At 45.3% G+C, this 7977-nt stretch overlaps 2 pseudogenes across 1 annotated transcript; one reads left to right on the top strand and one right to left on the bottom strand.

The window, feature by feature from the left end:
* Positions 1 to 394: 394 nt before the first annotated feature.
* LOC100942573 lies at positions 395 to 1318 on the top strand (annotated as a pseudogene).
* A 3591-nt stretch (positions 1319 to 4909) lies between these two features.
* On the bottom strand, positions 4910 to 6345 carry LOC100942262 (annotated as a pseudogene). Its single transcript, XR_002771200.1, has one exon. The product of XR_002771200.1 is annotated as an elongation factor 1-alpha 1 pseudogene (transcript).
* Positions 6346 to 7977: the final 1632 nt, after the last annotated feature.

Below are 7977 nucleotides of genomic sequence, written 5' to 3'. Positions count from 1 at the left end.
ATGGGGGGAGGGAGGGAGATTGGTGGGGTCACCTCTATGGTTTACCTTGCAAGGGTACAAGTGAATCTTTCTAAAAGCAGAGTATGAACGTTTTACCTCAATAACTGTCAATAACTCATGTCAAGAAAATGACATGAAGGTTATGTTGACCAGTTTGATGAGAGTATTTCAAAATGTATATGAAAACAGCACACTGTACCCCATGATTGCATTAATGTACACAGTTATGCTATAAGAAATTAAAAAAAAAAAAAAAGATGGAGGAAGAAGCAACCGGAGGCTGTCAGTCACTGGGAATGGAGGAGAGCGTGGAGCATGCGGCCTAGTAGTCTGGGCTGGGAGTTCATCTCAGACACGGTGGAACCCCCGGGGTCTGAACAGGTCTTTAGTCACAATGGAGGACAAACGCAACATTCAGATCATAGAATGGGAACATCTGGACAAGAAGTTCTACGTGCTAGGTGTGGCAATGACAATGATGCATCTATCCATTCACTCTCATCTGCACACGGCTGGAGGTTCAGAAGGGCAAAAGCCTCTACCAAGGGACGTTTAATGTGTTTATCAAGATCCTGCGAGCAGATGGTGTCACTGGCTTCTACAGAGGGTTCCTGGTCAATACCTTCACCCTCATCTCTGGCCAGTGCTATGTCACCACATATGAACTCACCCAGAAGTTTGTAACTGACTATAGCCAGAGCAATACAGTCAGATCTCTGGTGGCCAGTGGCTCAGCTTCCTCCGTGGCCCAGAGCCATTACAATGCCTATTGATGTTGTCTCTCAGCACCTGATGATGTAGTGCAAGGGTGAAAAAAATGGGCTGCTTCCACATGTGGGGGAACCCAGAAAGACAAAGGGGTAGTTGCCAAACCAAAGACATCATCAAACAGATCCTGCGGGCTGATGGGCTTCATTGCTTCTACTGAGGTTATGTAGCTTCACTGCTTACCTATATCCCATACAGGGCTGTCCGGTAGCCCTTCTATCACTTCTATGCAGAGCAGCTCTCCTACCTGTGTCCAAAGGAGTGCCCTCACATTGTCTTTCAAGCCATCTCGGGTCCTTTAGCTGCAGCCACTGCCTCTACCCTCACCAATCCCATGGATGTCATCCCAACCCACGTGCAGGTTGAGGGCAAGAACTCTATTATCCTGACCTTCAGACAACTGACAGCAGAAGGGCCTCTGGGCCTCATGAAAGGCCTCTCGGCTAGAATCATCTCAGCCACACCTTCCACCATTGTCACTGTGGTGGGCTACGAGAGCCTCAAGAAACTCAGCCTCCAACCTGAGCTGGTGGACTCAAGACACTGGTAACCAGCGATGGGGCGAGAAGCCTATTCTTTTCCACACTACTCTGGGTTGGAGGCAGAATGAAGAGGATAGTACCTTCTCCCAGCTCCACCACTGCATACTGAGCCCTGCCCTGGATCAGGCGGCCTATCTGGGACAGCAATGGAAACTTTGAACTGCTCTTGCTGAAGAGGATCCATGCCTGGATTCCTTGCCCCCACTATTTTTAGTTCTCCTGCTGATCTGGGCACCTTCACTCAAGTCCCTGTTTTCCATCCTGTCCTAAGGACCCCACCCTGTTAACCCTTCTTCTGGTTCACTTGTTCCATCTGTGTCCCCAAGACTCTGAGAAGAGCTGTACATAGAACCTGCTTCCTACCACTGGTTCTTCACTTGAGCCTAGGCTCCATACAGCTGCTGTAAGCCCTCTCCCTCTTCATTCTTAAGTTTGCTTATTATCTGGGGACTGAGCTGCCCACCAGACCACTCTGCTTTGCCCTGTCACATGGGGCTAAGGTACTAGGTACTTTATTTAGCACAGGGAGCAGGAGCAGCAAAACTCTGGTTTTTCAGAGCACTTGTCTTCTCTTTGGACAAGTTAATAGATTGGGAAGAAATGTGGGTACTTTATTTTGTGCATTTTTTTTTAATATCTGTTAACCAGGCTGGCTAGTGATTTAGTCCTGCTAAAGCACTGATCCTGCTGTCAGAGCCTACATTGTTCTCAGACTGGTGGGAAAACATAGTCTAGCTTTTCCACCATCCCACTTCCCTTTCCTTTCAGTTTCCCTTCAGTCCCAGCAGCCCTAAGACAATATAAGCTATGGGCTTCCCTTGGTCCAGAAACTATGGTGGTGGGCACAGTCCTAAGCCGATCAGACTGTCGGAGGTACACTGGACTTGGAGCACTACCCTGAAAAGTCAGAGTGAGAAAGTACGTGACTTGAAAGGTGACAGGAGAGTTTGTGTTCCCCAGGCCAACTGAGCCAACCTAGGAGCAGGAAGTGGAGGTTCTTAGCCCCAGACAGCCATGTACACACCCCATTCACTCAGACTCATGGCAGCAAGTGTTATCTCACCAAGGGAATCTCTGAGATATAGAACTGTGTTTTTCTTCTCTCTGGCTGTGAAGTCATCCCAGTCATGATTCTCTGTGAGGGATACTGGAGGGAGAATAAAGAGCATTTCAGGAAGTCATCCATACCAGGAACCACTGCATTTACCAGCCTGATACTGCCAAGATTATCTGCTGAAGCTCTCCTTCCCTACCCTGCCCCCCACCCAGCCTGTGCTACAGGTGGTTAGGTGTAGCATCAAAAGAGAAGGCTCCTTAAACCATGCATTCCTTTCTAGGACATTTGGCCTGGATGACCCTCCCTTTTTCTTTTTTTTTTTTTAGAGACAGAGTCCCACTTTGTCACCCTAGGTAGAGTGCTGTGGCATCACAGCTCACAGCAACCTCCAACTCTTGGACTTAGGTGATTCTCTTGCCTCAGCCTCTCAAGCAGCTGGGACTACAGGCACCCGCCGCAATGCCCAGCTACTTTTTTGTTGCAGTTTCATTCAAACCCAATGGCAGGTTCAAACCACCATTGGGTTTGAACCCACCACTTCAGTATATGGGGCCAGTGCCCTACTCACTGAGCCACAGGCACCACCTGACCCTCCCTTATTGGTCCCACATGCTGGGAAAGACCATGGTGCCAATTTGAAAGGTGCTAGCTACCTGAAGCCTTGGTATTTCTCACAGCTGCTACACATTCTTCCAACCTGGCCAGAACAGATTCTGAAATCCTACTTCTTCTTCTTCTTTTTTTTTTTTTTTTTAAGAGACAAAGTCTCACTTTATCACCCTTGGTAGAGTGCTGTGGTGTCACAGCTCACAGCAACCTCCAGCTCTTAGGCTTAGGCAATTCTCTTGCCTCAGCCTCTGGAGTAGCTGGGACTACAGGCACCTGCCACATGCCCAGCTATTTTTTTTGTTGTTGCAGTTGTCATTGTTGTTTAGCTGGCCCAGGCTGGATTTGAACCCACCAGCCTCCATGTATGTGGCTGGCACTATAACCACTGTGCTATGGGTGCCGAGCCACCTTTTTTCTTAATGTATATTTTTGTTTGTCCCCCCTGCACTTTGTCAAGAGAGTCCTCCAATTTCTGTCCATAGACAGTCATATTCAAAGGGTTAGACTCATAGATCATCTGAATCTTTCTGCCCCTTGCACTCATCTATGGTAGCCCAAACCTTCCTCTTACCTCCTAGACCTTGGAGGTTGGTGTTGTGAGCTCCATACCTTCCTCTCCTGAGAGACTGGTCTTCTCCTCACCCAGCTGTGACCAAGTGTGTGACCATCTCAGAGGAGGCAGTATCCTGCCTCTCTGTTCTTAGGACCTCTTTGGCTTTATTATTTTCCACAGTATTTCACAGCCTTTCACCTTTATGTTTCTCATACACACAGTTTTATTTATTTTTATTTTATTTTATGTGGCTCCTCCCAACAGAGTGGATGCAGTTTTAAATTATGACTTGAGTATAATTAAAGACTCTTGGCTTCTACTTTCCTGCCTAGTAGTTTAGGAACTGTGATTGGGTTTGATTAAAACATGTCTTGGTGGGGGTGGGACAGTGGACTTATGTTCTCCCCAAACTGGAGGCCAAAGCAGCCAGAGTGTCAGATGTATTGTTTGTAACCAAAGCCTGAAGAAAGTTCTGGAACACTGGGGAAAACAGGAAATCTGATCAGACTATTGAGGGGCAGGGGACTGAAAATACATTTCCATAAAATGGACTCCTGTGATATAGCAGTGAGTGTTCACCGCCACGCTGTGTGCAGTCTCCGACATGTAATTAAAGGTTTTCACTGAGCCCCTGGGGAAAAAAAAAAAAGAAATGTGCCACCTATACCTATATTCCTCTGAATTTTATTGAATGCTTTTTCTGCATCTATTTAGAGGATTATATGATCTTTGTTTATGCTTCTGTTGCATCCCTGAAATGAAACATACTTGATCATGATGTATGACTTTTTCCTTCTTTTTTTTTTTCTCATTAAACTTTGTTTTAATGGGTCTCAAAATTCTGTGACAGATTTTTGGTCATGTTGTATCCATTAAAAAGTACTGATTTTATTAAACTAATGACTTAAAACTGCCACACAAAAAGAAACAAATGGTCCACAAAACATTTTCCTTTCCTTCTTAAGGTTTTATGATGCATTGTTATCATTAACCAGTCTTTTACTATTAAACTTAAATGGCCAATTGAAACAAACAGTTCTGGCTCGGCACCTGTGGCTCAAGTGGCTAAGACACCAGCCACATACACCTGAACTGGCGAGTTTGAATCCAGCCTGACCCACCAAACAACAATGACGGCTGCAACCAAAAAATAGCCAGGGGTTGTGGCAGGCGCCTGTAGTCCCAGCTACTTGGGAGGTAGAGGCAGGAGACTCACTTGAGCCCAGGAGTTGGAGGTTACTGTGAACTGTGATGCCATGGCACTTTACCCAGGGCGATAGTTTGAGGCTCTGTCTCCAAAAAAAAAAAAAAAGAAAGAAAGAAAGAAAGAAAGAGATAGTTCTGAGACCATTCTTCCACTACAGATTAAAACTGGGGTGGCAGGTATTAGAGATAATATTCATTTAGCCGTCTGAGTTTTCTGGGCAGACTTGGTGACCTTGCCAGATTCAGCAGCCTTCTTGTCCACTGCTTTGATGACACCAACAGCAACTGTCTGTCTTATGTCACGAACAGCAAAATGACCCAGAGGAGGATAATCTCAGAAGCTCTCAACACACATGGGTTTGCCAGGAACCATATTGACAATGGTGGTGTCACCAAATTTCAGGAATTTAGGACCATCTTCCAGCTTCTAATCAAAGCAGTGCTCAATCTTTTCCTTCAGCTCAGCAAACTTGCAGGCAATGTGAGCTGTGTGACAATCCAGTACATGAGCATAGCCCCACTAATTTGGGCTGGATGGTTCAGGATAATCTCCTGAGCAGTGAAGCCAGCTGCTTCCATTGGTGGGTCATTTTTGCTATCACCAGCAACATTGCCATGACAAACATCTTTGACAGACACATTCTTAACGTTGAAGCCCAGATTGTCTCCTGGAAGAGCTTTGCTCAAAGATTCATGGTGCATTCCAACAGACTTTACTTCAGTTGTAACATTAACTGGAGCAAAGGTGACTACCATGCCAAGCAAGTTTGAGAACACCAGTCTCAACTTGGCCCACAGGGACAGTACCAATACCACCAATTTTGTAGACATCCTGCAGAAGCAGATGCAAGGGCTTGTCAGTTGGACGCGTTGGTGGCAGAATGAATCCAGAGCTTCAAGCAACGTGGTTCCACTGGCATTGACATCCTTCCAGGTGACTTTCCATCCTTTGAACCAAGGCATGTTTGCACTTGGCTCCAACGTGTTGTCACCATTCCAACCAGAAATTGGCACAAATGCTACTCTGTCAAGGTTGTAGCCAATTTTCTTAATGTAAGTGCTGACTTCCTTAATGATTTCCTCATATCTCTTCTGGCTGTAGGGTGGCTCAGTGGAATCCATCTTGTTCACACCAACAATTAGTTGCTTCACACCCAGTGTGTAAGCCCGAAGGGCATGCTCACAGGTCTGCCCATTCTTTGAGATACCAGCTTCAAATTCACCAACACCAGCAGCAACAATCAGGCCAGCACAGTCAGCCTGAGATGTGCCTGTAATCATGTTTTTGATGAAGTCTCTGTGTCTTGGGGCATCAATGATAGTCACGTAGTATCTGCTGGTCTCAAATTTCCACAGGGAGATATCAATGGTGATACTACATTCATGCTCAACCTTCAGTTTATCCAAGACCCAGGCATACTTGAAGGAGCCCTTTCCCATCTAAACAGCCTCCTTCTCAAATTTTTCAATGGTTCTCTTGTCAATACCACCACATTTGTAGATCAGATGGCCAGTAGTGGTGGACTCGCCCAAATCTGTGTGTCCAATGACGATGATGTTGATATGAGTCTTCCTTCCCCATTTTGGATTGTATGGGCAGTTTTCACAACACCTGTGGTCTGGTGGCTAACCCCTTGCGGGGGGTGGGGGGGAGGGGGAAGCATGATGTATGACTTTTGTAATGAGAAACTGTAATCTATTGACTAGGATATATTGATAATTTTTGCATCTATATGCATTAGTAAGATTGGTCTGAAGATTTCCCTTTTAATTGGGTTTTTTCCTGGTTTTGGTATCAGGGTGATGCTTGCTTTGTAGAATGTATTGGAGAAGATTCCTTCCTCCTCAATTTTTTGGAATAGGTTCTGCAGTATAGGTATAAGCTCTTCTTTGAAGGTTTTATAGAATTCTTGTGTGAAGCCAGCTCAATCAGGGAATTTTTTTGTTGGCAGATTTTTGGGGTTTTTTTAGATAGTCTCATTTTGTTGCCTTTGGTAGAGTGCTGTGGCATCACAGCTCACAGCAACCTCCAGCTTTGGGCTTAGGCAATTCTCTTGCCTCAGCCTCCTGAGTAGCTGGGACTAAAGGTGCCCACCATAATGCCTGGCTTTTTTGTTGTTGCAATTTGGCTGGGGCCAGGTTCAAACCTGCCACCCTTGGCAGGCACTTTTTATTTGGGGCCAGCACCCTATTCACTGAGCCACAGGCTCTGCCCCAGGGAGATTTTTTTTTTTTTTTGAGACAGAGTTTTACTCTGTTGCCCTTGGTAGAGTGCTATGGTGTCACAGCTCACAGCAACCTCCAACTTTTGGGCTTAAGCAGTTCTCCTGCCTCAGCCTCCTCAGTAGCTGGGACTACAAGTGCCCACCACAATGCCCAGCTATTTTTGTTGCAGTTACCACTGCGGTTTTAGCTGGCCGAGTCCAGGTTCAAACAGCCACCCTCAGTATATGAGGCTGGTGCCCTACCCACTGAGCCACAGGCACTGCCCCCTCCACCCTGAGAGTTTTTTAATAGTTTGTTCGATCTCAGTGCTTCAATTTGGTCTATTCAGGAAATCTATTTCTTCGTGGTTAAGTCTAGGAGAAGGTGTGATTCCAAGTATAGATCCATTTCCTCCACATTGTCAAATTTCTGGACATAGAGTTTCTCGTAGTATTCAGAGATTATCTCTTATATCTCTGTGGCATCTGTTGCTATTTCCCTTTTAGCATTTCTGATTGAGGTTACTAGAGATTTTACTTTCTTGTTCCTAGTCTAAGGTTTATCTATTTTGTTTATTTATTTTTTCTTTTCTTTTTTTTGAGAGACAGAGTCTCACTTTATTGCCCTCAGTAGAGCACTGTGGTGTCACAGCTCACAGCAACCTCTAAATCCTGGGCTTAGGCGATTCTCTTTCCTTAGCCTCTCAAGTAGCTGGGATAGGCACCTGCCAGAACATTCAGCTATTTTTTGTTGTTGTTGCAGTTTGGCCGGGGCTAGGTTCAAACCCACCATCGTCGGTATATGGGGCCAGTGCCCTATCCACTGAGTCACAGGTGCTGCCCTATTTTATTTATTTTTTTAAAGAACCATCATCTTGTTTCTTATTTTCTGAATGACTTTTATTTTCAATTTCATTAATCTCTGATTTAATTTTGGTTATTTTCTTTTGCTGGGTTTAGGATTAGATTGTTCTTCTTTTTCCAATTCCATAAGATGGTTTGTGAGGCTGTTGATGTGCTCTCTTTCAGTTTTTCCAA

The sequence above is a fragment of the Otolemur garnettii genome, unplaced genomic scaffold (genome assembly GCF_000181295.1).
Source record: "Otolemur garnettii isolate 467f Iridium unplaced genomic scaffold, OtoGar3 scaffold00243, whole genome shotgun sequence".
Classification (NCBI taxonomy): Eukaryota; Metazoa; Chordata; class Mammalia; order Primates; family Galagidae; genus Otolemur; species Otolemur garnettii.
This window is presented reverse-complemented; position numbering and strand designations above follow the sequence as displayed.